Source organism: Hemitrygon akajei, unplaced genomic scaffold, assembly GCF_048418815.1.
Source record: "Hemitrygon akajei unplaced genomic scaffold, sHemAka1.3 Scf000189, whole genome shotgun sequence".
Taxonomy (NCBI): domain Eukaryota; kingdom Metazoa; phylum Chordata; class Chondrichthyes; order Myliobatiformes; family Dasyatidae; genus Hemitrygon; species Hemitrygon akajei.
Window position 1 is genome coordinate 1 of NW_027332075.1, and position 16058 is coordinate 16058.

General features: G+C 47.5%; 1 long non-coding RNA gene across 3 annotated transcripts; it reads left to right on the plus strand.

Annotated features, from left to right (window-relative positions):
* The first annotated feature begins 3945 nt into the window (after nt 1-3945).
* LOC140724334 (uncharacterized) lies at nt 3946-13663 on the plus strand. Of its 3 annotated transcripts, none has more exons than XR_012098098.1 (4): nt 3946-4055; nt 6562-6765; nt 11232-11334; nt 13255-13663. It is a non-coding gene; the product is annotated as an uncharacterized lncRNA (long non-coding RNA). The 3 variants fall into 3 exon arrangements; XR_012098099.1 differs by having other exon boundaries at nt 3954-4055; nt 6565-6765; XR_012098100.1 differs by having other exon boundaries at nt 3966-4026; nt 6565-6765.
* The last annotated feature ends 2395 nt before the right edge of the window (nt 13664-16058 follow it).

Here is a 16058-nt window from a genome sequence, read left to right on the forward strand (position 1 = left end):
GAAGCTCGTATACAGCCTCTGCAAAAACAACAACGTAAGGCTGTTGAAACCGGGCCAACAGCTTAGAAATTGAATACTACTATTCCCACGTACCAATACTCTGTGAGACAAATTGTCCAATTTGCAACACCGAAATAGGGGATGTATATCTGTCAGAAAAACATAGAAAACCTAAAGAAAAATACAGGCCTTCGGACCACAAGCCTCTGCCGAACATGTACTTCCTTTAAAAATTACTAAGGGATACCCTTAAACCTCTATTTTTCTAAGCTCCATGCTCATACCTAGGAGTCGCTTGAAAAAGCCCTATCATATCTGCCTCCAGCACCACTGCAGACAACCTATTCCATGCACACACACTCTCTCTGAGTAAAAGAAAGACTTACTCCTGACCTCTCCTCAATACCTACTCCCCAGCACCATAAAACCGTGCCCTTCAAGTCTTCGTTTCTCTCTTCGTCCAGATTCTGGCTTGGGGGTTCATCAACAGCAATCGTTCTCAACAGTAATTAGGTGGGCTGAAAAGCCTCATTCGGTTCATTATGACTCTAATGATGTGATTCAGATGAGGGATGAGGCTCTGTAAACGGAATTCAGTGAGTCAGATGCTGAAGAGCAGGACCTCCAGGGTTGCGATCTCGGGAATGATCGCTGTGCCCCGAAGTAATGAGTGCAGAATTTGGAAGAGTATTCAGTTTCAACGTGGCTGAGCAGTTAGTGTGGGATGAGGGAATAAGGCTCTTTGGATAAATGGCTAGGTGGAATCTTTACGGAAGGGACAGTCTGAACCTTCTCTGGAAGTGGACTAATATCCTGGAGGGATAGTTTGTTATTGCTGCATAGTGAGGTTTAAACGAGTGTTGCAGTTTGATGGGAACCAGAGTGCCGAGCCGATAGTGGAGAAGTCGTGAATCAGATGCTGATGACCTCAAGCAACGTTAGGAATCAAACGGTTAAGCATGGTGTAAATAGTGTCGTGACCTTGAGAATGGTCGTCGGCAAGCTGAGATCCCGGATTAACTTTGTTAGTGACAAATTTGGTCCTCTGGATGACAAGAACGCTAATGCATTTGGAGAGTCAAAATAAATGGTGGAAGACCCTAAATATTTTCTTCTTCTGTATTTACTCAACAGATAGGTCTGGTTTCGGAGGTTCTGTTTTTTATTGATGTGACAGACCTTCAGGGACGAAAGGGGGATGTGTGGCATTGCTAATCAGTGATATTTTGATGGCAGTGCTCCATCAGGACAGACAGAAGAGCTCTTCTAGTGTGGTGAAATAAGAAAGGCTTTAATGGGGCCAAGTTACTGACCAAGAGATTTAGAGGAATAAATTTGCCAAGAGGTCAAAGTTCTTACAAACATAACGTTTTTATAGTAGAATTTTAAACTTTCAATATATTCACTCGGAAACCCCTAAAGAAACAGGACTAAATGAGAAAGTGTTTGCAAATGTGTTGAAAAAGGTTTACCTCATCACAATTTGTAAGTCCCGATTAGAGTGCCGATCTGCTATTTGGGAACGAAACTGCAAAATGACAGAAATTTTGTGTAGGGGAACGCTTTGCACCCACTGGCCACAGTGCCATTCCTTTGAATGTTCTCTTTCAAAAAGATCGATGAGAAACCGGCCGATGAGGGAAATCCATGGAGAAGGCCAAAGGAGGCAATTACTGCAACTCCAGAAATCAACGATCAAATACAAACATGACAACAGCGATCCCTCGAACTTCCGGTAATTGTTTCCACTTTACAGTTACCATTTCCCCCTCTCCTCAATTCTGTGACCCTGCCCATCACATGCCCTTGGGGTCCACCCACTTCCCCATGTCCCATGCTCTTCAGCGCTCTCCTATCAGGTAGCCCCTTCTGCAGCACTTCAACACTTACATCTAGCATCTTCCATCTGTTTAATACACCTATCCCCATCTCCTTGTGTTCCCTATCACCCACCGCTTTTCACATCCTGCAACCCTCTCTCATTGTCTTGCTGAAACTTTTCATATTATTTTTTCCAGTCATGATGACGGATCTTGGCCCGAAACCTCAGCTGCTGGTACTTGGCAAAGATCCTGCCTGGGCATGCTGAGCTGCGCCAGCATTTAATGGAGAAAACCAGTTGTAGTCCGTGGGTTGAGATTCTAAGTTGGAAAAGTTCCAATTTTAATGTTATCGAAACATAGAAAATCTTCGGCACTACAGGCCCTTCGGCCCACAAGTCTGTCCCTAACTTAGAACTGGCAATAAAAAAGCCCAGATAACCAAAAGGCGAGAGAGTAGCAGTAAGTTAAACCCAAGATGGAGCCACAGAAAACAAGTCTCTACTCAGCTCATGTGCAGTGATACTGAATGCCCACTAAACACTGTCAATTTAACCCACGCAATCCCAAACATACGGACGCCAGGTAATGATGTTTAAAAATATAATTACCCTCAGAATTACATGCCTCTCATTATCCTGGTCCATGGGAAAAACACAAGCCTGGTCTGTTCAGCCCTGTCTGGGCCACCTTGGGAAAATCTCTAATGACTAAAGACACGAAACAGTCAATGATCTGGGGGATGCATTACTGATGATGTGTCCCACTGCACACCCAGTTAATTGAACCAACTCGTGCCGGACGACGTTAGTGAAAGGCATGGTCCAGATTAACCTGGCTTCACCATACGAGCGTATCCGCCATAGCACCTCATACCTCACCACCTGAAACTCCGCAGCCTTACCTCTCCCAGCCACGCATACGCATCCACCAGCCCAACAGCCCTGTGAAGTTTGGCCAGGTGGATTCAGAATTGGCTTGCCTGCAGAATGCAGAGGGTCGTGATGGAGGGAGTACATTCAGATTGAAGGGTTGTGACTAGTGGTGTCCCACAAGGATCTGTTCTGGGACCTCTACTTCTTGGGAGTTTTATTAACGACCTGGATGTGGGGGTAGAAGTGTGGGTTGGCAAGTTTGCAGAGGACATAAAGGTTGGTGATGTTGTAGATAGTGTAGAGGATTGTCGAAGATTGCAGCGAGACATTGATAGGCTGAAGAAGTGTGCTGGGAAGTGTCAGATGGAGTTCAACCCGGAAAAGTGTGAGGTGGTACACTTTGGAAGGACAAACTCCAAGGCAGAGTACAAGGTAAATGGCAACATACTTGGTAGTGTGGAGGAGCAGAGTGTCCTGGGGGTACATGTCCACAGATCCCTGAAAGTTTCCTCACCGGTAGATAGGGTAGTTAAGAAAGCTTATGGGGTGTTAGCTTTCATAAGTCAAGGAATAGAGTTCAAGAGACGAGATGTAATGATGCAGCTCTTTAAAACTCTGGTTAGGCCACACTTGGAGTACAGTGTCCAGTTCTGGTCGCCTCAGTATAAGGAGGATGTGGAAGCATTGGAAAGGGTACAGAGGAGATTTACCAGGATGCTGCCTGGTTTAGAGAGTATGGATTATGATCAGAGATTAAGGGAGCTAGGGCTTTACTCTCTGGAGAGAAGGAGGATGAGAGGAGACATGATAGAGGTATAAAAGATATTAACAGGAAAGGATAGAGTGGATAGCCAGCGCCTCTTCCCCAGGGCACAACTGCTCAGTACAAGAGGACCTGGCTTTATGGTAAGAGGAGGGAAGTTCATGGGGGATATTAGAGGAAGGTTTTTCACTCAGAGAGTGGTTGGTGCGTGGAATGCACTGCCTGAGCCAGTGGTGGAGGCAGATAAACTAGTGAAGTTTAACAGACCACTAGACAGGCATATGGAGGAAATTAAAGTGGGGGTTATATGGGAGGCAGGGTTTGAGGGTCGGCACAACGTTGCGGGCCGTGCGGCCTGTAATGTGCTGTCCTATTCTAAGTTCTATGTTCTATGTAAGTTGATGTCACTTTGCCTCACTTTTATAGACTGTGTCATTGTACTGAATAAGTAAAGATGCAAATTGTTTTTTATTGTCTCCCGCATGACATTTAAGACGAATCTCGGCAATACAGAGGAGGGCACATCTGGACGACAGGATACAAGAGATGAGCACAAGCCGGTTCGCAGGTGAAGTGTTGCCTCTCTTGGAAGGACTGGTAGGTGCAGAGTGCTGGCCGTTCACAGAGCTGAGTGACAGGAGGGAGAGTAGTCCGTTAGGCCGGAACATGAGGAGTGGGGGCAGGTGGGGGAGCAGAGGGGTGAGGGAAGTTTAGGAGAAATGACATGGAAGGGGAAGAAAAGGGAGTAGAGCGGCGAGAGAAAAGGAAGGGGTGAAAAGTCGTTCAAATGAGAGAGGAGTGGTGAGCAAGGATTATTTCGAAGGCTTAGAACAAGGCGCTGAGAGTGAGTTAGAGGGGCAGGGAGGGGTACGGCGAGGGAGAGGGACAGCACAAGGGTAAAGATGGTTACAGTTACCCTTTCTCCTCCTCCCCTCCCTTAACTCATCAAACATTTCTGCCCTATCTCTGAGCTCACCCCCCTCCTTTCTTCACACCTTGTTCCCCTACAAAAGATAACGAGGCTCTATGCTGACCAGCCGTAGGCCTCGTCTGCATTACTCCAGCAATTCCGACACCACTCCTGCATTTGCTGGCCCATTGACAACACCGTTCCCGTACGACATCCTGAACTTGACCGACCCTGCGGTCTGAGAGGGCGGAAAAACTCGGGACGGGGTCTGGAGACGGGATAAGTTTGCCAGCTTCTCCTCAGAGCAAACTTCCTCCACGCGCATGAAAACCGTTTGCATACAACATGCCGTGAGATGCCCACAACCTCGCTATCCCGTCACTCAGAGCTCTCTCTCCCATTCCCTTATTCGGATCCATCTTATCCCCAGCGGGCGGCAATTTCGCAATTTCCCACAACTTCACCACACCATTCCCGTTCCACCACGATTGAGTGAATCACCCGAGATGGATCAAATCCACAGCCTGGGTTTCGCTGAATTAAACAAAGAACCCCTTTGGTTGTGATGGAACGGCAAGGAGGGAAATTGTTTGACCTAAGCGGAAGTTCAGACAGAAACTACCCGCGTCCGCGAGAGACGGTTAACGCAGCGTTTGATATTCCAGTCTGTGTTTCCTCCATTTGCCCCCGGTCAGCTCTCCTCCCGCTGCCGGACATACCACGGGCCGCCGAGGGTGCGCGTACCAGAAATGCGGCCATGTACGCTTATTCCAGCTCAATCGGACCAGTGTATCTGTAATGGACACTGTATAAATAAATAGCCTCGGAGGTAGCAGCTCAGACTGAAATCTCTGTACATGGTGAGCACACCGCTCACCCGGGACCGCACTGAACTCCGTCCGGTTTCAACATCGCAGAAAGTGTTGTCTCCGATTCGTCAGAACCAGGGAGCGTTCACAGCGGGGTTCGGACCGGGAGAGAATTCAATGGCAGGACGGAGCTCTGAAATGTTCAAGTTAACGAATTAATTACTGACCAAACGGATTAGGTGAAGCGACGTCATTACCTTCAATCAAAACATTGTCCTGTTGGTTTCTACTGAGCCAGCACTGTAGAACGTTTCACATCGACAGTGATATCCGAAATGTCCCACGGGGCAGGGTTCCGTCTCTGATCTCTCTCTCTCTCTCTCTCTCTCTCTCTCTCTCTCTCTCTCTCTCTCTCTCTCTCTCTCTCTCTCTCTCTCTGATCTCTCTCTCTCTCTCTCTGTTTCTCTCTCTCTCACTCTCTCTGATCTCTCTCTGTTTCTCTCTCTCTCACTCTCTCTGATCTCTCTCTGTTTCTCTCTCTCACTCTCTCTGATCTCTCTCTCTCTCTCTCTCTCTCTCTCTCTCTCTGTTTCTCTCTCTCTCACTCTCTCTGATCTCTCTCTCTCTCTCTGTTTCTCTCTCTCTCACTCTCTCTGATCTCTCTCTGTTTCTCTCTCTCTCACTCTCTCTGATCTCTCTCTGTTTCTCTCTCTCACTCTCTCTGATCTCTCTCTCTCTCTCTCTCTCTCTCTCTCTCTGTTTCTCTCTCTCTCTCACTCTCTCTGATCTCTCTCTCTCTGTTTCTCTCTCACTCTCTCTGATCTCTCTCTGTTTCTCTCTCTCTCACTCTCTCTGATCTCTCTCTGTTTCTCTCTCTCACTCTCTCTGTCTCTCTCTCTCTCTCTCTCTGATCTCTCTGTCTCTCTCTCTCTCTCTGTCACACACACACAGAAACACACACACACACACACACACACACACACACACAGACACACACACACACACACACACACACACACACACACACACACACACACACACACACACACACACACACACACACACACACACACAAACCACACACACAAAAACTAACTACTCAAAACAACAGAGAAACCGTGAGATTTTACTGTTTGGATTGTCTCAGTTAAGAATGTGGCAGATCGGCTAATTCCATTATTTTTATATTCTTAGAAAGAAAGATATTTCTTTCTTTGTGACAAGTCGGCATTCAGATTGCTGACACGGGGGAACTTTCTTTCCTCTGTCACCGCGTTTTATTGATATCCCCCTGGAACAGTAAGATTTGACTACAACATTCAGCCTGCTTTGCTGACAGTTGAAGGGAGGGGAGGAATGTTGAACCGTTTGGATTTGTTTTCAGCAGAAACGCCGCTCCCTGATCCGAGGAATGTCTGCGTGTCGGAATCCGTCCTGCGGACGGGCAGCAGCTTGCACACAGAAAGTCGCGCTGTGAGTCTCACAGAACAGCAGCACCGGCTCCTCGCCCGATTCTCTGCTATGAAGCTGGAAGAAAACGACATGAAAATATATCCACACGGAGACTGAATATTCTTAGTGAATTAAGGTGAGAATAATTCAGCTTCTGATATTTTTTTCCGATCTTTATTTCAAATCGATCCATTATCTGTGTTTTGCATCAGAGTTCAATAACTCATTCGCTCCATTCACCTATTAAGGTATTGGGCAAAGAAGTGGCTGATGAAATATAATGGGAGGAAGTGAGTGGGCATGCACTTTGGTAAAATGAATAAAGGAGTAGACTATTTCTAAAAGGTGTATAAATTCAAAACTCGGAGGTACAAAGGGGCTTCCGAGTCTTTGCGCCGGTTTTCTTAGAGATTCACTCGAAGATTGAGTTTATGATAAATGGGCAAATGCAATGTCCGCAGTAATTTCCAAACTACTAAAAATAAAAGCAAGGATCCACAAAACATTTACATTCAGATATGAACGAAGTTGCTTTAATATTGTAATTAATTATTTCTGTTGCGGGAGCGAGCATTTGTACCGAGGGTCTAATTTATAACAAACTCCAATCGTCAGCAGTTGCTTTGAAATATTTTTGCACTTTTCCTTTTAAATAAGTAAGACCATTGCATCTGAACAACAACATTCCTTATTATTAAAAAAAAAACATTATCTAGCGTATGGAACTCGCAGCTTTCCCAGTTATAAATTGGCATTTACCTATTAAATGCTCCTGCTGAAAATGTGGGAGCGGGTGTGAGGGTAAGCGGAAGATTGAGTGTTTGGATAGGCTGAGGTTTCTGGTGAGGGAAGGGGAGTGAATATGGGGGATGGGAAATGGGTAAGAGAGTGACTGTGAGGGAGACGGTGAGTATTTGTGAGCGTGAATTTGAGGGTGAGGATTAGAGTTAATATAGAGTGAGGGAGAGAGAAAGGACGAGTGTAAGAGAAAGGTGAGCGGGAGGGTATGGAAGAGTGATGGTGAGGACGCGCGTGAGAGGCAAGGGTGGGTGAGGGGGAAGGTGAGTGTGTGAGAAGTTAATGGGGCGGTTGTCAGCGAATTTTTACAGTGAGAGGAAAGAGGGAAGTGAGATCGACTGTGTGGGGCTAACGTGTGGCTGAGGGGTAAGGCGAGTCTGAGGGTAGGGGACGAGTTGTGGAAGTGAAGGTGAGCGGCAGCTTGAGAGTGTGGTGTCGTGATGCAGAAGGGGTAATTATTTGGAGCGTCAATTATGAGGGAGAAGGATGCAGAGGGCATGTAGTATAGGAGGAAGTGTGAGAGTGAGTGAGAGGGAGAGGTAGAGAGCGGGTTGGACGAGGATTGGGGTAGGATGAAGGGAAGTGTTTGAGATGGAGTGTGAAGTAGAGAGAGCTGGGCGGTGAGTATAGAGAGAGGGCGATGGAGAGCAGATAGCGTGAGGGATGGGGAGCGTGTGAGAGAGACAAACACAGACGTAGGGGAGAGAGAACATAACAGAGAGTTTGAAGGGCAGTGGGAGCAAGCGGAAGAGGTGAGAGGGCGTGAGAAGGAGTGTGAGACTGCAGGTAGAGGGTGTGGGAGAGTGAGAGAGGGGAAATAGTACGAGACAGGGGAGCGGAAGAATTGGGGAGCGGGGGAGTGGTCAGGAGAGTTGGGGTAAGAAGGGAGCGAGAGATGGGGAGGGATTGAGGAGAGCGATCGGGAAGGAATGGTGGAAGGAAATGGGGAGAGAGCGAAGGGGTGAGTGAGAGGGAGTGAGGGAGAATAGAGGTGAAAGACGGGGAAAGCAAGGAGGGAATAGGAATGTTGGTGTGTGAAGGATACGAGTTGAGAGAGGGGGAGAAGGGATGCAGAATATTGAGGAGGGTTCTGTGAGAGAGGGATGAGGAAGGAGGTGTGTGCTCCAGCAGGCATGTTTGAATGGGTGTGAGCGAGGACCAGCTATGAAAGGTGAGAGTTTTGCGAATCGATAGAGAGGGATGAAAGAGATGGATAAAGAGCAGTGATGGGTGACACGATTGCTCGGAGAAGGTGGGGGGGGGCTCTGACAGATTTGGGCGACAAGGCCGTAGAGGAGAGGGCGGGGCGTGAGGCAGGAGAGAAGGAGTGGGAGAAGGACGAAGTAGTAAGCACAAAGGAGCGATAAGTGAGAAAGGGGTGACGGAGGGAGGAAACTGGGCGATAGAAGGGGTTAAGTGAGAAGAGGAGCTGTGAAGGAGAGTGGCGTTGAGGAGAGACGGGTGGCTGAGAGAGGTAACAAAGAGGGAGGGATGGATGAATGTGATGAGGAGGGTGAGGTGATAGAATAGGGCGGACACATGGAGGTCTGGTTTGAATTGATAGATCAACACTACTTTTTCAATTCACAAGGATGTTAATCCTGGCTGTTCACGCCACCGAACAAATCCACGCTGAGATTATGTTTCCCTGTCTCGGTATCGCACACCGGGCGCTTTATCACGCACAGTTCCGGTTCTCTATATCCTACATCCATAGTCTATCTTACACGATGACCCATATGCCACGGCACACATGTTCTCGTCTCCGTATCCTGCACCGGGTGTTTTACTTTGTACCGTTGCCGGTCTCCGTGCCGATCTGTTAGCCTGCCGAGTCCCGTTAACTTGGTCTCCCCACTGCTTTCATCAAAGCCAGATGAGCCCAGTGCAAGGGCCAATGCACGGAATGGTGATGTTGTTTCTACCAGCGATGCAGGTGGGCCAGAACTGGCAGCCCAGTACTCCGGGCTTCTCTTGTTTTAGACGCGATTAAAGGGGGATGGATGACCTTACTGTGAGGGAAAAGGTCAAAGCAGTGTTCGGTCAGGTCCCGTGTAGTGAGGATTGCAGAGTGGAACTGAGAAAAAAAACAGTGGTATGAAAACACTAATGGGCGATATTTCAGAGCCCAGCCGTCCTAGAAGTTTAGAGGGAAAAAATTGTGCAGATATCGCAGAACTTTACAAGAAAGATGAGGATTTTATGGAACAAACAAGTGGAAATCCGCAGATGCTGGAAATTCAAACAACACACACAAAATGCTGGTGGAACACAGCAGGCCAGGCAGCATCTATAGTGAGAAGCGCTGTCGACGTTTCGGGCCGAGACCCTTCGTAAGGACTAACCGAAAGGAAAGATAGTAAAATATTTGAAAGTAGTGCGGGGAGGGGGAAATGCGAAATGATAGGAGAATACCGGAGGGGGTTGGATGAAGCTAAGAGCTGGAAAGGCGATTGGCGAAAGTGATACAGAGCTGGAGAAGAGAAAGGATCATGGGACGGGGGGCCTCAGGAGAAAGAAAGGAGAGGGGGCGAGCACCAGAGGGAGATTGAGATTAAGGCAAACAACTAACTATGTCAGGGATTGGGTAAAAAGGGGAGGAGGGGCATTAACGGAAGTTAGAGAAGTCAATGTTCATGCCATCAGGTTGGAGGCTACCCAGCCGGTATATAAGGTATAGTTCCTTCAACTTGAGTTTGGATTCATTTTGACAGTAGAGGAGGCCATGGATAGACATATCAGAGTGGGAATGGGACGTGGAATTAAGATGTGTGGCCACTGGGAGATCCTGATTTCTCTGGCGGACCGAGCGTAGGTGTTCAGCGAAACGGTCTCCCTGTCTGCGTCGGGTCTCACCAATATATAAAAGGCCACACCGGGAGCACCGGACGCAGTATACCACAACAGTCGACTCACAGGTGAAGTGTCGCCTCACCTGGAAGGACTGTCTGGGGCCCTGAATGTTGGTGAGGGAGGAAGTGAGTATTAGGGAACACCTGGTCAGCCCTGGCGGATTAATCCACCCTAATGTGCTTTAGGTTGAAAATAACTCTTCCTCTGTAATCGGAATAGCGTCCATGAAAGCTTATGGGGTGTTAACTTTCATAAGTCGAGGGATAGAGTTTAAGCGTCGCGGGGTAATAATGCAGCTCCTTAAAACTCTGGTTAGGCCACACTTGGAGTACTGTGTCCAGTTCTGGTCGCCTCACTATAGCGAGGATGTGGAAGCATTAGAAAGGGTACAGAGGAGATTTACCGGGATGCTGCCGGGTTTAGAGAGTATGGATTATGATTAGAGATTAAGGGAGCTTGGGCTTTACTCTTTGGAGAGAAGGAGGATGAGAGGAGAGATGATAGAGGTATACAAGATATTAACAGGAAAAGATAGAGTGGATAGCCAGCGCCTCTTCCCCAGGGCACCACTGCTCAGTACAAGAGGACCTGGCTTTAAGGTAAGAGGAGGGAAGTTCATGGGGGATATTAGAGGAAGGTGTTTCACTCAGAGAGTGGTTGGTGCGTAGAATGCACTGCCTGAGTCAGTGGTTGAGGTAGATAAACTAGTGAAGTTTAAGAGACTACTAGACAGGCATATGGAGGAAATTAAAGTGGGGGTTATATGGGAGGCAGGGTTTGAGGGTCGGCACAGCATTGTGGGCCGTAGGGCCTGTAATGTGCTGTCCTATTCTAAGTTCTATGTTCTATGTAAGTTGATGTCACTTTGCCTCACTTTTATAGACTGTGTCATTGTACTGAATAAGTAAAGATGCAAATTGTTTTTTTATTGTCTCCCGCATGACATTTAAGACGAATCTCGGCAATACAGAGGAGGGCACATCTGGACGACAGGATACAAGAGATGAGCACAAGCCGGTTCGCAGGTGAAGTGTTGCCTCTCTTGGAAGGACTGGTAGGTGCAGAGTGCTGGCCGTTCACAGAGCTGAGTGACAGGAGGGAGAGTAGTCCGTTAGGCCGGAACATGAGGAGTGGGGGCAGGTGGGGGAGCAGAGGGGTGAGGGAAGTTTAGGAGAAATGACATGGAAGGGGAAGAAAAGGGAGTAGAGCGGCGAGAGAAAAGGAAGGGGTGAAAAGTCGTTCAAATGAGAGAGGAGTGGTGAGCAAGGATTATTTCGAAGGCTTAGAACAAGGCGCTGAGAGAGAGTTAGAGGGGCAGGGAGGGGTACGGCGAGGGAGAGGGACAGCACAAGGGTAAAGATGGTTACAGTTACCCTTTCTCCTCCTCCCCTCCCTTAACTCATCAAACATTTCTGCCCTATCTCTGAGCTCACCCCCCTCCTTTCTTCACACCTTGTACCCCTACAAAAGATAACGAGGCTCTATGCTGACCAGCCGTAGGCCTCGTCTGCATTACTCCAGCAATTTCGACACCACTCCTGCATTTGCTGGCCCATTGACAACACCGTTCCCGTACGACATCCTGAACTTGACTGACCCTGCGGTCTGAGAGGGCGGAAAAAACTCGGGACGGGGTTTGGAGACGGGATAAGTTTGCCAGCTTCTCCTCAGAGCAAACTTCCTCCACGCGCATGAAAACCGTTTGCATACAACATGCCGTGAGATGCCCACAACCTCGCTATCCCGTCACTCAGAGCCCTCTCTCCCATTCCCTTATTCGGATCCAACTTATCCTCAGCGGGCGGCAATTTCGCAATTTCCCACAACTTCACCACACCATTCCCGTTCCACCACGATTGAGGGAATCACCCGAGATGGAACAAATCCACAGCCTGGGATTCGCTGAATTAAACAAAGAACCCCTTTGGTTGTGATGGAACGGCAAGGAGGGAAATTGTTTGACCTACGCGGAAGTTCAGACAGAAACTACCCGCGTCCGCGAGAGACGGTTAACGCAGCCTTTGATATTCCTGTCTGTGTTTCCTCCATTTGCCCCCAGTCCCCTCTCCTCCCGCTGTCGGACATACCCCGGGCCGCCGAGGGTGCGCGCACCAGAAATGCGGCCATGTACGCTTATTTCAGCTCAATCGGACCAGTGTATCTGTAATGGACACTGTATAAATAAATAGCCTCGGAGGTAGCAGCTCAGACTGAAATCTCTGTACATGGTGAGCACACCGCTCACCCGGGACCGCACTGAACTCCGTCCGGTTTCAACATCGCAGTAAGTGTTGTCTCCGATTCGTCAGAACCACGGAGCGTTCACAGCGGGGTTCGGACCGGGAGGGAATTCAATGGCAGTACGGAGCTCTGAAATGTTCAAGTTAACGAATTAATTACTGACCAAACGGATTAGGAGAAGCGACGTCATTACCTTCAATCAAAACATTGTCCTGTTGGTTTCTACTGAGCCAGCACTGTAGAACGTTTCACACCGACAGTGATATCCGAAATGTCCCACGGGGCAGGGTTCCGTCTCTGATCTCTCTCTCTCTCTCTCTCTCTCTCTCTCTCTCTCTCTCTCTCTCTCTCTCTCTCTCTCTCTCTGTCACACACACACACACACACACACACACACACACACACACACACACACACACACACACACACACACACACACACACACACACACAAACAACAGAGAAACCGTGAGATTTTACTGTTTGGATTGTCTCAGTTAAGAATGTGGCAGATCGGCTAATTCCATTATTTTTATATTCTTAGAAAGAAAGATATTTCTTTCTTTGTGACAAGTCGGCATTCAGATTGCTGACACTGGGGAACTTTCTCTCCTCTGTCACCGCGTTTTATTGATATCCCCCTGTAACAGTAAGATTTGACTACAATATTCAGCCTGCTTTGCTGACAGTTGAAGGGAGGGGAGGAATGTTGAACCGTTTGGATTTGTTTCCAGCAGAAACGCCGCTCCCTGATCCGAGGAATGTCTGCGTGTCGGAATCCGTCCTGCGGACGGGCAGCAGCTTGCACACAGAAAGTCGCGCTGTGAGTCTCACAGAACAGCAGCACCGGCTCCTCGCCCGATTGTCTGCTATGAAGTTGAAAGAAAACGACTTGAAAATATATCCACACGGAGACTGAATATTCTTAGTGAACTCAGCTGAGAATCATTCAGCCTCTGATATATGTTTCCGATCTTTATTTCAAATCGATGCATGATTTGTGTTTTGCATCGGTGATCAATAACTCATTCGCTCCATTTTAACCCCTTCCGGCGGCGATATTATTTGTGATGCTACACTTTCTTGTCAGCATTACTGAGATTTTCCACAGCTTATGCCACGATTAAAAACAGATCTGAAACCAAGGGTTCCGATTTCAAAGCAAGCGTGTCAAAAATCTGTTCGGACAACACGTTTCCCGTTTCCAAAACTTGTCATTTCAGATGAATGCATGTTATCTTTCCCTTTGAGTCTGTTTTTATTGTGGGGGCTTCCAACTGATCCGCTCGACATCCTGTAGGAGCAAAGATTTTGATTCTGTTCAAGGCCACGGCACACAGTATACAGCGGGGGTGGGGGCAGTGGTGGGAAAAGGGGTTGGTGGAGGGGGGTGACGGGTTACAGAAAGAGACAGGCGGCAGGCGGCATCACGGAGCGAAAGCCATGATTTTATTGTACGGGGCAGAAGGCTGGATGGGCTGAGTGGCCGATTTCTGCGTGGCATATTGACAGTAAAGATCTGACTCCAGAATTACTGGAAACGTATTTAAAAATTACGGACCATCACACATATAAAGTACCTGTCGCTGTGCCAAAAACTAACATTGCAGTAATTAAATCATCCAGATCGCTAACAGAAATGATAAACATCAATGGACCCAGCGCTGAACCCCGCGGAACCCCACTAGTCTCTGGTCTCCAGTTCGCGGGCCAAAACATTTTCTACCACTGACTGGCATCTCCCAGGATGCCGATGTCCAAGCTACATTACCATCACTTCCATAATGTTAAGCCCCTGAACCTTCCTGATGTGGGAATCTGCAGAATGCCCCGGTAAATTGCTCTAAATTACTCCTAAATTAGCCATTCTGTAATTAAATCTTCTATTTACCCCCGGAGCAGCAAGTGTGACGTTGTTCCAGTCTGATAGTTTACCAAAAACATTTCTGAATATTCGCTCACAGTTGAACTCCGTCCCCAGTCTCTGGCTCACAGGGTGTTTGCAGTATTCACGTTTATATACCAAACCACTGCACCCCTTTCGCCACGAGAATTATCATGATCTGGCCCTGTTCTCCCATTCACACAGTTCTCTGTACTTCATTATCTCGAAAATGTTCTCCTGCGGTGAAACCTGACTCCTGACCAGGTTCATTTCCCAATACCAGATCAGGTACAGCCTCTCCTCTTGTAGGCTTATCTACATATTGTGTCATGAAGCCTTCCTGAATACACCTAACAAACTCCACACGATCTCAACCCCTCACTCTGGGAAATTAAAATCTCCCACCACAAAAACACTGTTATAATTCCCTTTTGCGCAATCTGTCTCCCTATCTGCTCCTCGATGCCCCTGTTATAATTGGGTCTATTAAAAACACCCAGTAGAGATATTGATTCCCCCCTGCTCCTAACTTCCACACTCGTTGAGAACTCTTTTGCCTTCCTCCCTGTCCTTTCTGAAACATCTAAAGTTTGGCACTCGAAGATCTTTTCCTGCCCCTAAACTATCCAAGTCTCTGTAATGGCCACAACATCATAGCTCCAAGTGCGGATACACGCTCGGAGCTCATCCACTTTTTTCATAAAACTCCTCACGTTAAAATAGACGCATCTCATATCATCGGTCTGAGCGCAGCCCTTCTCTATCATCTGCTTATGCTCCCTTTCGTACTGTTTCCAATGTTATGTACCCCGTAACTTGGTGTCTAACCAGCAGAGAAAGAAGAATCCGTTGGAGTCTGGTGGTACTATATTCAAAAGTGTTTATTAGTAAAATAGGCAAATCAATATCAATAATGCAAATACATAGATAATACTCGTTAGCAATAATAAATCTAAAAATGTGGGAATAATAATAATAAGCAATAATAAACAAGCTCTATCGATATCTAGGGGATAATGAATTGTCATATAAAAGTATAAAGTTCAGTTCAGTTCATATGTACTGAGGTATATATGGTTGTTGTGTTGTAATCGTTGGAAAGAGAGAGAAAGAGAGAGAGAGAGCGAGATGAGCGAGAGAGACGGCTACAGTCAGGGAAACCTTACTTTACGTTCATGATCCGTCGTTTCGTTGTTGTAGCCATTCAGTTAATGACCCCTCTGTCCTTCAGCTAGACCGTTCTTCTGTGGTGGACTCGTCACTCTGGCATGAGTGGACACACACACAAGCCCCCACCGGACCTGCTATAACACTGTGAGTTTTACTGACCGATCTCCTTGTTCGGTCTCCGATGCCCCACACCTTCCCGTGGGTTCCAACACTCAATCAATGTCCAATAGTGTGTCTCCTGGTGTGTCTGAAGGGTGTCTCTCCAGACCTGACTTTTATCTCTACTCACGGGGTCTCAGTTGTTAATCAATTTTGAATGGTTGTGTCCATCAAATCAGCCCACTCCGGCCGTCCACTGAGGAATTTTAATGAACAGAATGGTAAAAGATAAATAACCCTCTCAGAAGCCATAATACGGTGAATCAACAAGTCTCCATCCCCTCCCTTACCTCTCTCTTTTCTGTAGCAGATGTTCCAGCATGT